A 12,928-nucleotide genomic window follows, 5' to 3' on the forward strand; every position below is an offset into this window, starting at 1 on the left:
GACATTTATTGCTGTGTAGTTGCTAAGTCATGTTCAATTCTTTTGCGACCCCATAGACTGTGGCCCTCCAGTCTCTTCTATCCATGGGATTTTCCAGGCAAGAATACTGGAGTAGTTTGCCATTTCCTCCCCAGGGTATCTTCTGGACCCAAGGATTGAACTCATGTCTCCTGCATTGGCAGGCAGATTCTTTGCCACTGAGCCACTACATTGCTTCATCAGTCAGTCAGTCATTTCAGTTGCTCAGTCGTGTCTGACTCTTTGTGACCCCATGGATTGTAGCACACCAGGCTTCCCTGTCCATCACCAACTCCTGGAGTTTATTCAAACTCATGTCCATTGAGTCGGTGATACCATCCAATCATCTCATCCATTGTCCCCTTCGCCTCCTGCCTTCAATCTTTCCCAGTATCAGGGTTTTTTCAAATGAGCCAGTTCTTCACATCAGGTGGCCAAAGTATTGGAGTTTCAGCTTCAGCATCAGTCCTTCCAATGAATATTCAGGACTGATTTCCCCTAGGATGGACTGGTTGCTTCATTGCTAAAGAAGAAAAAAAATTGCCTTTTGATGGTCTCCCTAGGACACCTTGCCTGAGATACAATGGAAAAGCAGCTTGAAACATTTAAATTATGCCTATTGAATGCCACCACAACTAGCTGAAGAGTGAATGTATGACAGATTCAGTCCTTTGTTTTGCTTATATGATAAAAAACAATCTAACTCATTCAACATATTAAATTAGTTATTTTGGCATAATGTAGGAAAAAAAAACCCTTGGTTATCCAATTAGGGAGTTAATTTCCTTACTCTTTCCTTAGCAACCAGGTTTCTATTTATTATCCAATCATTATTAGTTTCTACTTGGGTGACCAGGTATCATTTAGGCAGAATAAGCATCATTATAAACCATTAACCCTGCGTCAGACTGCAATGCAATTCTTTTGCCCTCAAAAATTTAAATGATTTGAAAAGTTAATGTGCATGGCAATTGGAATCATGTGTAAGGCACTGGCAACAACAACAACTAAAAAAACATAGATTTTTTAAAAAGCTGATTGATTTCTTTGTTATTTTAAAGTATGCCTTTAGTGGTTGCCACTTGGGGGGGATTAAAAACAAAAAAAAAAACACCACCTTAATTGGCAGCAAGTGCTGCTTGTTGAAAGTATGACAAACTGTGGTGAAATGCAAAACATAAGAAGACCTGTACTAATGCATTTGGATGTAGGGTGGGGATGGAAATTAGGAATAAGACCTGTGTTTGAGCAACAAGTTTCTTTTGGAAGGAGGTTGCAAATTAAACACATCTTGGTAATATGATAGTTTTACAAATATTTCCTTAGATGATATTCTGTAGAAGACAAGAGCTTATCAGAGCCTTAATTTCACCACTTTTTGATTGTCAAATTTAAGTGGTGAACTAATAGCTTCTTTATTTGTGAAAGAATATTATAATCAACTTCCTCTCCTAAATGTTCTGGGTTGACCTCAGAATTACCTTGGTCATTGCAAATACCTCCTCAGACTTTTTTATTAAACCCTTTTGGGGGTTGCCCTTCTTTACAACTGCTTAAAGAGGTCCATAATTTCTTTCTGGTATCTCTTGGTTTACTACACCTTTTTCAAATAAACACATTAAGTGTGAGTGACAGAAGAAAACCACCTTATTTCTTTTTTGCATCAGCCAGGTTCCTCCAAGAGACAGGAGAGTTAACTAAATTAAAATGAAAGCTAAGAAGCACAGCACTCTGTCTCGGGAACGCCATGTGATATTCCCTCAGGACATAACAATAGGCATGAATAATGTCCATTTAATTTGAAGTTGCAGTTGAGGCAAATGGATTGTTAATGAATTTTGCTATTTATCTTTGTTTTGTTTTGGCCTCAGTCGATAAAGATAAGCAGTCAAGATGATGAGCAGTGGGTCTCGGCTGATTCTATTGAAAATCCAATTAAAAGGTTCTTCTCATCTTAGATGATATTGGAATTCTAAAACATAAGGATGCTTCCATTAGTTAGGACAACTGTAATTCAAAGCCGAGCTAGGAAAAGAAGTGGTATTTAATTGCTTGTCAATAGGCTATTGTTTAATGTTATTCACCTCAAATCAAACTTGCTCTAAGACAGATGTTCATGCTTTTATTAGCTGTACTCTGTGACATGGCATTCAAATAAGCAAAGGGCTAATACATCAAAGTGAAGGGATTTGAACCATAGCATTTACTCTTTCTGGGCATCCATGATATACAAATTATTCTTTTTTATTAAAAAATCCTCAATAAAAAATTACATTCCTTGAAACTGTGAAAATAAACTATTTACCATTACTCTGAACACACCACCACTTTCAGTATTATTTTGCATATGGAAAACTAGAACTCTCTAGACTCTCAAAATTTTCATTATTCTTACATTGTATCAGATATAATTACATGTGTCTTTTATACAAATCTTTCCACTTAAAAATTATATTTTATGTATTTTTGAATTCCTATTTAAAGCAGTTGATATAAGCAACTATTTTGTAATGTGTGGAGACTAAGTAGATGAATGGGGAGGTGGAAATATTGGGGTGTCAGTGTCAGAAAGACAGACTAGGCAGGCTAGAACTTGTTCCTGATTTCTGACATAGCATCTCACTATAGCACTCTATTTTTTTAGAAAATCTTGTTGAGTATATTTGACTTACAATGTTGTGTTAGTTTCTACTGTATGGCAAAGGGATATGCTAATTATACATCCTCAATAAACTTGCTGCCTGCTATGGAAGGTAGTAGTATTAGTATTAGACACTCAGTCGTGCCCAACTCTTTGCGACCTCATGGACTATAGCCCACCAGGCTCCTCTGTCCATGGGATTCTCTAGGCAAAAATATTGGAGTGGGTTGCCATTTCCTTCTCTAGGAGATATTCCCAACCCAAGGATCAAACCTGGGTCTCCCACATTGCAGGCAGATTATTTACCATCTGATCCACCAGGGAATCCCATGGAAGATAAGAAAATACAAATATGAATATGACAGTAAACATAATATCCTAAGAGTAACTCAAATGCCTCATGGACTGTGGCATGCCAGGCTTCTCTGTCCTTTACTATCTCCTGGAACTTGCTCAAATTCATGTCCATTGAGTTGCTGATGCTATCCAACCATCTCATCTTCTGTCACCCTCCTCTTCTCTCACCTTCAGTCTTTCCCAGCATCAAGGTCTTTTTCAATGAGTTGGCTCTTTGCATCAAGTAGCCAAAGCATTGGAGCCTCAGGTTCAGCATTAACCATTTCAATGAATATTCAGTATTGATTTCCTTTAGGATTAGCTGGATTGATCTCCTTGCAGTCCAAGGAACTCTCAAAAGGCTTCTCTAGTACAATTTGAAAGCATCAATTCTTCAGCGCTCATCCTTCTTTATGGTCCAACTCTTAACATCCATACATGACTACTGGAAAAACCATTGCTTTGACTATACAGACATTTGTCAGCAAAGTGATGGCTTTGCTTTTTAATACGCTATCTAGGTTTGTTATAGTTGTCCTTCCAAGGAGCAAGTGTCTTTTAATTTCATGGCTGCAATTACCATCCGCAGTGCTTTTGGAACCCAAGAAAATAAAATCTGTCACTGTTTCTACATTTTCCCCTTCTATTTGCCAAGACATGATGGAACCAGATGCCATGATCTTAGTTCCTTTAATGCTGAGTTTTAAGCCAGCTATTTTACTCTCTTCTTTTACTCTCAACAAGAGACTCTTCAGTTTGGCTTCTTTTTCTGCCACTAGAGTGGTATCATCTGTATAGCTAAGGTTGTTGATATTTCTCCTGGCAATCTTGGTTCCAGCTTGTGATTCATCCAGCCCAGCATTTCACACCATGTTGTCTGCATATAAGTTAAATAAATAAGGTGGCAATATACAGCTTTGTCATATTCCTTTCCCAGTTTTGAACCAGTCAGTTGTTCCATATAAGGTTCTAACTTGTTTCTTGACTTGCGCATAGGTTTCTGGGTCTGGTATTCCCATCTCTTTAATAGTTTTCCACAGTTTATTGTGATCCACACATTCAAAGGCTTTAGTGTAGTCAATGAAGCAGAAGTAGATGCTTTTTCTGGAATTCGTTTGCTCTCTCCATGATCCAATAAATGTTGGCAATTTGACGTCTGGTTCCTCTGCCTTTTCTAAACCAAGCTTGTACATCTGGAATTTCTCAGTTTACATACTGCTAAAGCCTAACTTGAAAGATTTTGAGCATAGTCAAAATGTATAAAATGTACAAAAGATAATCAAAATGTACAAGAACATATGCCATTCAACAATAATATATATTTGTCTTTGAAATTCCATGCTACATTATCCATTAATATCAGCATTTAAGCCATGACACATTCTAAGTCTAAAGATTATTCTGGTAAATTTTGACCACTAGAGGTTATGCATAGCATCACAATGATAAGCACATGGTCTTAGTCTCTTTAGCAATTAAAAAAAAATCAGTATAATTTTGAAATACATTTGATAATCCCAGGGTTTATTGTCCATTCACTATTTGGCTGAACTCATACTTGTTTTTGTATGACTGCTAATTAAATGAGTGATAGTCCCTCAGGACTCAAAAATTGGTCCCAGAAACCTCATCTAGTTCTGAGTAGTCTGTGATCAATATGCCAAGAGTTTTGGCAACACTACTGTCTTGAATTACATAACATGGCAAAAGACAAGTGATCATTTAGGTTCACAGTAACTTTTCATTACAGTGTTCCCTAAGGGTATAATCTTTTTTGAGAATATTTTACATAAGAAATTCAGATACAAATTTAAAATTCAACCAGTTCTGGTGGTATTGAGGCAAATAATTTCTCATGTTGAGGTCTGTTGAAACAGAAGTCAGATGAATAAATGCCTTCAGTTCTTGGCCATGTTACCATGAGCTCAGAAATGACAATGACTTTATAATTTAACTTCATTGCCCAGCAACATATAAGCTTCTTTTGACATCAGGTATATTTTGACATTAACTATGTTTCCCAGTTTCAGAAATATTAAAATTAAATTGAATGTTTTAGAATTGAAAAAAAAATTATGACTCATAACTTGTATTAATTTAAAAAAAACCTATTTCCCATTTTTATACTTGCCTAATATTTTGGATACATTTCACATTCTTTGTTGCACCCAGATAGTTGCTATACCCTGACCAATAGACTCACACTTCTGATTTTCTGATTTTAATAAAACTATAGATCTTCTATACAAAATCACTAGAAATCATTATAGGAGACCTCCCAGGCCAATGAAGGGGGCTGAGTCTGAGTTGCTTCTTGCTCATATAAAGGCTGTCCAAAAAGCAGAATGTGTGAAAAGTCCAATCAACAAAACTTTGTCTTAATGATATCAACTTTCCAAATTAGTTCAAGGTCTAAGTGTAAAGGAAGGGGATAAATAAAAGTGAAAGCAAACATTATGATAATGGCCACATGGAGTCTATGAATGCCAGTAACAACAACAATAAATGTTATACAAGGGAAATATAGTTTAGGGGAAATTGGTAAATACAAATTATATCTCTTCTTGTAAGGTAACAAAAAATATCCAAGTGAAAATGTTTACTTTGGTTTTTCAGAAATGAGATAAATTCTGTGGTTAAAGTGGACTGTTGGTAACTATTGGAACAATTTGGAGAGGAAGAGAGGCAATAATTGAAGCCACAAAAATGAATTGCTTTTAAAAATAGTCATATTTAGAGTTTGTGTTCAAGCTTAACAAATTTTGCACATGTAGCCCTCAATTTCTTTATCAGACACATGTTCTTTGTATTTGTCAAATATGATGAGGTCCAGCCAGCTCTGCATTGGGCAGCTTAGACCACACTGCCCTATAATTGTTCTCAATGACCAGTCCTAACCCATCTTGAATCCCACAATTTAATTTGTTCTTCATCTTTGTGGTTTCCAACTACATGATTTTCCTTTCCACCTATGGCCTTACTTCTGTATTCAGATTATAGTTTAGACTAACTTCTATACTCTTATTTTTCAAGGTACCTATAATTTGACTTTTTTTTTTTTGTTTCTGTAGCTCTATTGTCTTCAACAACCCTGCATGAAATCTCCACATTAGGACTCTATCTCATTACACCTTTCTAAAAAAAAAAATGTATATATTTTTGGCTGCTCTGGGTCTTAGTTGTGGCATGTGGAATCTAGATCCCTGACCAGGGATCAAAACCAGGCCCTCTGCATTGGAAGCTTGGATTCTTAGGCAATGGAGCACCAGGGAAGTTCCTCATTGCACCTTTCTATGTGTATTGCTTTTTATTTTAGGATGAATTCCTTCAGTAAGGCTCACATCAATTGACCTAATAGAAGACCACTAATTCCTAGAGTGAAGAGAACAAGATTGAGCATGAAAAGCAAGGTTTCAATACAATAGGAACACCTTCAAGATAAAAATAAGTTATCCTTAAAATTTCATATATTTTCTAAATAATTTCTCGAGTACAATTTATGAATAAAGACTAAGTTTACAAAATTTTAAAGGCATAAAAAGTGACAAACTATGAAATATCTATCCAGTATCAATTTATATCTATAGCTATATATTGCTTTCTATCATAAAATCAACAAAATACATGAACTCTACAAAATAATTGCATATAAAATCATTCATATATATCTATTGTCAATTACAAATAGTTCATTAAACTTGTAAATAAATTTAATCTTAGCCAAATAAACATGGCAAAAATTATTTAAATATATTTACCTCGCACACACAAATAAGTAAATTACCATAAATCAACAACTATAAAAAGTTTAACGCTCTTAGAGCAAATCCTTTGCAAATCTGGGTAATATTAATTGCTTGGATTTGAAATTATTAGAACAAACTAGATTTCATTTTTTTGTGAAAGAATTAACTTTATTTTAAAATTTATACCATAAACAATAACCAACCCTTACAAGTTTCAAACAACATTTTCAACATTTGTTTTGAATCCTGGATTCCTTAGTAAAAAATAGCAAATTAAATCTCCAGTAAAGAAACTTTTCTTCATTTTTTGGAAAACTTTATATTGTATAAACTGCTTGTACAATATTAATCTTAGTAACCATAGATTTTAATTTCATTCAAAATGATATTTATAGGAAACGCACATAAATGTTAAGAGATATCCAGCTTATACTTTGGGCAAGTATAAGGGAAAAGAAAATTAAATATTTCTCTCTGATCTCAAAATGAGTCCATGGGGAAGAAAGTAAATTTGAAACAAAATCACAAGGTTTGCATAGGCTTAGAGAAACTGATTTCTGTCACTAGTATCACCCACCACTAGTGGCCAGGAGTCCAGACGGATTCTAACATTAAACATGCTTATTCTGAGCTGTTAGCACCAGTTGCCTGACCACTGAAAATTCAGAGATAATCAGCCCTTTGTTGGAAACCTCAGACACAAACCTGTGACAAGAGAGATAAACAGGGAAACACATATTTCCAAATAGTATCTCAAAGTTATTTTATCAGCAGTTCTGGAATCCCTTGATTCACTGAATCAACCCTGAAATGCCATTACTAAGGGACCACAATGCAAAACAGGGAAGGCTCTATCATCCTTCTCTTCTGTGATTTGTTTCTCATCATCCCAAAATAGAGTGGGAAATTATGCTGCATTTTAATCTAATAAATTAATAACATTATTAGAGTTAGGCAAAGGGGGATTGTATATATGTATATAAAAATAGAAATATATATATTCCCTGAGGTGGGGGTGGGTTGGGGAGAAGGCTAACTCTGTCACCCAATCCCCTCCATCAGGAAGTAGTCTCTTGAACACTGTAGGGGAATGCCATGGGCCAGGACTGGGACCTGGTCTGGTTGGGTGGAGTATCTTTTTTGTTGTTGTTTTATTTTTGTTTTAGCCTCAGCTGCATTTTATTTTAAACTAAAAGATACTTAGAAATCACCTTCTGAGGTGATTTGGTTCAGTCAATGCATTTACTTTAGACAATAAAATGGCAAAATATAGCCTAAGAAGCATTAACTGAGGGCACCATGATGGCATCAATGTGACCTTAACATGAACCCAAATAACTGGTTTAGGTTTAAAAGTTCCTTTGTGTGTCTGATCCTGGGTAAACTGTCTTCATCTTCAAACTGAATAACACACTGCAGGTTGAAGCAAATACTTCTGGTCTAGCAAAACTGCAAGGCAGACAGGAACAGTACTGGATTTCAGGTCTCTCTAGCATCTATGGGTTAAACCAAGAATGAAAGTTTTGACACAATCATTTATATATGCAGTTGTTTAGTCACTAAGAGTCATGTCTGACTCTTTTGTGACCCATTGGATTGTAGCCCTTCAGGCTCCTCTGTCCATGGGATTTCCTAGGAATCTGCTGCCAATGCAGGAGATGCAGGAGGTGCGTATTTGATCCTTGGGTCAGGAAGACTCCTTGGAGAAGGAAATGGCAACCCACTCGAGCATTCTTGCCTGGAAAATTCCATGGACTGAGGAGCCTTGTGGGCTACATACAGTCCATGGGGTCACAAAGAGTCCAGTAGACTTAGTGACTAAACACTAACAGCTGCATACACATATCCATACATATACATATGGATGGATATATAAAACACTGAACTTAGAAACTTAAGTCTCAGAAGAAAGGGCCCACAATCGTGCACATAGGGAAAGAAAAGTCCATCCATTAAACAACATCTTAAAAGACATTTATCAAAATAGAACTATAGGAATAGGTAAGATTTTTAGCAAGTCAACAAGGATGAAATGGGTATCTTCCCAACCCAAGGATAAAACCCAGATCTCCTGCATTCCAGGTGGATTCTTTACAGTCTGAGCCACCAGGGAAGTCCATCTGAGGGAACAGCATAGACAAAGAGCCTTATGTTGAGGAAAAAGCCATCTAGATTCAGGAGACTAATAACAGCCCCCTATAGTTTTGGGAACTGGATACTAGGTACAGCCAATATTCTACACAGAGCTGAAAACTGATCTAATTTCCCAAATAAGATTATGAGGATAATATTATTAACATTCACATCATTTTACAGATGAAGAAATGAAGCACAAAGTGTTTACATAACGTGCTTCAGAGAACACAACAGGTATGGAAGATGAAATGTGAACTCAGGTTAGAGTGATTGTTAAGCTCATATTCCTAGCCATTAGGCTATACTATGTATTGGACAAACAGGAGGACTTAAACCAGAGCCCTTGCTGGCCTCCCAGACTGAAGAGTTTGTACAGGCATTTCTCCAGCGGTGAGTTTGTATAACATGAATCGGAAAGAATATGATTGACTAGTTAAAGAGTAAGATTGGTGCTACTGCAGCAGCTGTTGGGTAGAATGGTACTGTGACTGGGGAGAAGCACCTTGCTCAGTGGAAAAACGTTATTGAGTAAACAGTGTAGGAGCTCACACCTGCTTGGTGTGCAGTAAATGGATGCTCAGCTGGTGTCCTTTCTTCTGTTTCCTGCTGGAGGTTGTAAACAGCACCAGCACTCATTTTGGTTGTACGAAGTTTATTGATTCTTGTCTGATCTTACATGCTCTTCAAAATTTTCCCAGGGATGTTTCCGTTTATGTCTGCCTGCTTTAATCAACCAGTTTATTATTTTTAGTGTTTGCAAAATACAACTATGGCCATTTTTAAGATCTTCATTATTGAAATTCCTGAAGAAAATATAATTTGGTTATTGTTGGTTTGGCATTATTTACTCCCTCTCTCACTTACTCCCTCTCTCACTTACTCCCCTCCACCCTCAGCCCATGCTCATTGAAACCATTAGTTTTATGATACAATTTTTAACTTATAAGTTTTTTTAGTAATAGTGCTGTTATGTACTAGGAAAAGAGATTTAATTCAAAACTCAATATGCAATGTGGAAGCGTTAATGGTTTCTGAGCAGGTAAATGTTATATTAGAACCCATGAATTAGAAAGATTAAACATCCTGTGTAGGCAGATTGCAATGAAGCAAAAAAAAAAAAGAAAGAAAGAAATGCAGAAAAATTACTCAAAGATGTCTACATTTGGAATCTATGTATCCCAGGGAATAGCAGTAACATTAATAACCCCAACCATGAAGACATAAGGACAAGTGCGATTAAAAACATCTCAAACTAACCATATTTTAGAAATACACATAATTCTCCTGTCATGAGATTTAGTTGTCTGTAACAAATTCAAATGTCACATTGTTTCCTCAAGGGCACACATTCCAGCCTAAAAAATTATTTATAAGAAACAATTAAAATCAGTCTCTTTAATAATTGAATTTTTTTTCCATAGGCACCCTGTTTCCTCTGTGTTTTTGAAGAGGCTGCACCTAATGCTATGAATAGACAATTATGTGCAATGCCGATTATAAAGTACCTCCTGGTTAAACTCATCTACTGCTGTGTTACCATGGAATTTAACTCTTAGCAATGAAGCATAAAAGCTGTACTAAAATTGCACTTAAAATCAATCTACCTATTGGAAGTCTCTTTATTTCTTCTACTGATAATAATCTCTACAATATATTTGCAATAATCAAAATTAGAATTACTTCAACCGTTAGAGATCAAATGTTAATCCTAAGGCATTTTCTCACAAGCAAAGACCTTTGAACATTAAAAGTAATTATCTAGTTATATCAACACAAATCAAAGGTAAATTTTTACATTATCATGAGGGGGCCTTTGTCATAAGATGTAATTAATTATTGATCTATTTTCCAACACAGAAAAAAGCATTCCTAGCTGTCTATACATGTATGTTTGATAGTTTTTCAGTGGAATTGATAAATTATGGGTTAGTCTCAACTCACGTTTCTTAGATGAACAAATGTCTAGAAATCCTCTAAATGCAATAATCAATTGGAATATGTCTGAACAGTTTGACATTATCTTTTGACAAATTCCTTTGTTCTCTTGTGAGCTAGTGTGATTTCTGCAACTTCTGTTTGTGTCTATAGAAGACCATTTTTATGAGGCAAGAACAAGTCATGAAATCAATGCATTGCTCAAACCTATTAATATTTTGAATTCTGAACCTTAAATCTTAAATCTTAACAGAATAGTTATGTTTGGTAAGCTTTATTTTATTCTTTTCCAAGGCAGGAATAAATTTGGTTACTCTGATAAATATTAGCTGAAAGGATTGAATAATATCTTAATAAACAATCTGAGTAGGATAGATATGTGGGTAGATTTCCCATAGAAGCAAAAACATTCATTGAATAATTCATAATTCAGTAAGACTTTAATGATCATTGTGTTTTTTTAAATTATTATTTTCATGTTTCCTTCTACTATGAAAGTGAAAGTCACTCAATCGTGTCTGACTCTTTGCGACCCCATGGACTATACAGTCCATGGAATTCTCCAGGCCAGAATACTGGAGTGAGCAGCCTTTCCCTTTTCCAGAGGATCTTCCCAACCCAAGGATCAAACCCAGGTCTCCCACATTGGAGGTGAATTCTTTACCAGCTGAGCCACAAGGGAAGCCCTCCTTCTACTATAACAAATTTCTATTTATGTTGAGAACACATATCTGATTGCTTAAGCATCTTTATTCATTTCCTTTTCCAATTGTCATAAGTGTATAATTTTATTCCATAGTTTCATTTAGGTTCATATAAGAGATCTGTAGCACTATAGCAATATCATGTACCTCACATTCAATGAAGGTGATTATTTTCCCTCAAATGGAAAAGCTAGTGTGATTAGGGCCAGCACACTTGTGGTACTGAAATGCCATACCAAAAGATAGTCCAAGGATGACTAGAAAATATGACTCTACCATAATAAGACATCAGAACAACTCTGGGGATCCACCTACTGTAGAAAAACAGCTAATCTGATAAAGGGCTGTTTGAAGCAAACTGACTCTGAAGCATTTTTTCCCTGTGGGACAAGGCAGACCTGTCTGGTTCTTTTGGCTGCCCCTGAGCCTACTTTTGGAAACAACACCTGATAAATAATCAATCATTTGCCTATAATGTCTCTGCCTAAAACAGAATTTAATCCCCTAAGACAATGGTTTTCTACTTTAGAGGCATATCAAATACCTAGGGAATATCTTGGTCTGCGAGTTATCTAAAACCAATTAAATCAAAATCTCCAGACAGAAGTTGAAACAGAATTTGGTGTTTTGTGAGAGTTCTCTGTGGTTGTCTGAATCACTGCCCTAAGACATAGGTCATATGTGTCTACTTCTCTGGGTCCTTTTGCCTCCAAGTCATTTTGCCGGGTTGTGACCCTGCTCCTGGTGGATGCCCATGGCCAGCCCAAATCACCTATTGCCTAGTTTGGTGCCCCCAAGGATACTGGACACATACTTGTTAAAAATCAAAGATAAGAGAATTTAGAGGAAGAATTAAAACATAGTCACAGAATAAGGGGACTAAAATAAGTTATTCTAAAATGAAGAAAGCAAATAAATGCTGACGAGATCATGCATGTGGTACAAGGGAACAGAAATGAGCCTGTACAGAACTGTAGAAACCAAAATCTTTATCCAACTGTGAGTAAGATTCCCCCATACAGATATTCATCTCTAACAATCCCTGAAGAGGCTACTTAATGAATGACTTTACGAAGACAGATATTGATTGACAGTGACTGAGTGAAGGATGACAATAACCCAGAGTCGGTTTCTGGATAAGCACACACACAAGCCACACATGTGATACAATTTTCCTATTAACTATGAGCTTCTCCTCCCTAACTAATTGGTGGACTCCTTAACCTTGTGAAAGCAAAGTAGTTGCTTCGTGTGGCCCAGCATTCACTGGTAGGTTAGAAATGACAGCCTGAGGAGTATTGGACAGTACTGAGGAGTATTGTGGAGGCATGCTGGGATCAACAGGAGACAAATGCCCCATGAATGAGCTATGCATGACATGGTGCAGGACAGTGTAAGCTGGCACGGAAGCA

This window comes from Giraffa tippelskirchi, chromosome 2 (genome assembly GCF_054371585.1).
Source record: "Giraffa tippelskirchi isolate mGirTip1 chromosome 2, T2T-mGirTip1v1.2.pri, whole genome shotgun sequence".
Taxonomy (NCBI): Eukaryota; Metazoa; Chordata; class Mammalia; order Artiodactyla; family Giraffidae; genus Giraffa; species Giraffa tippelskirchi.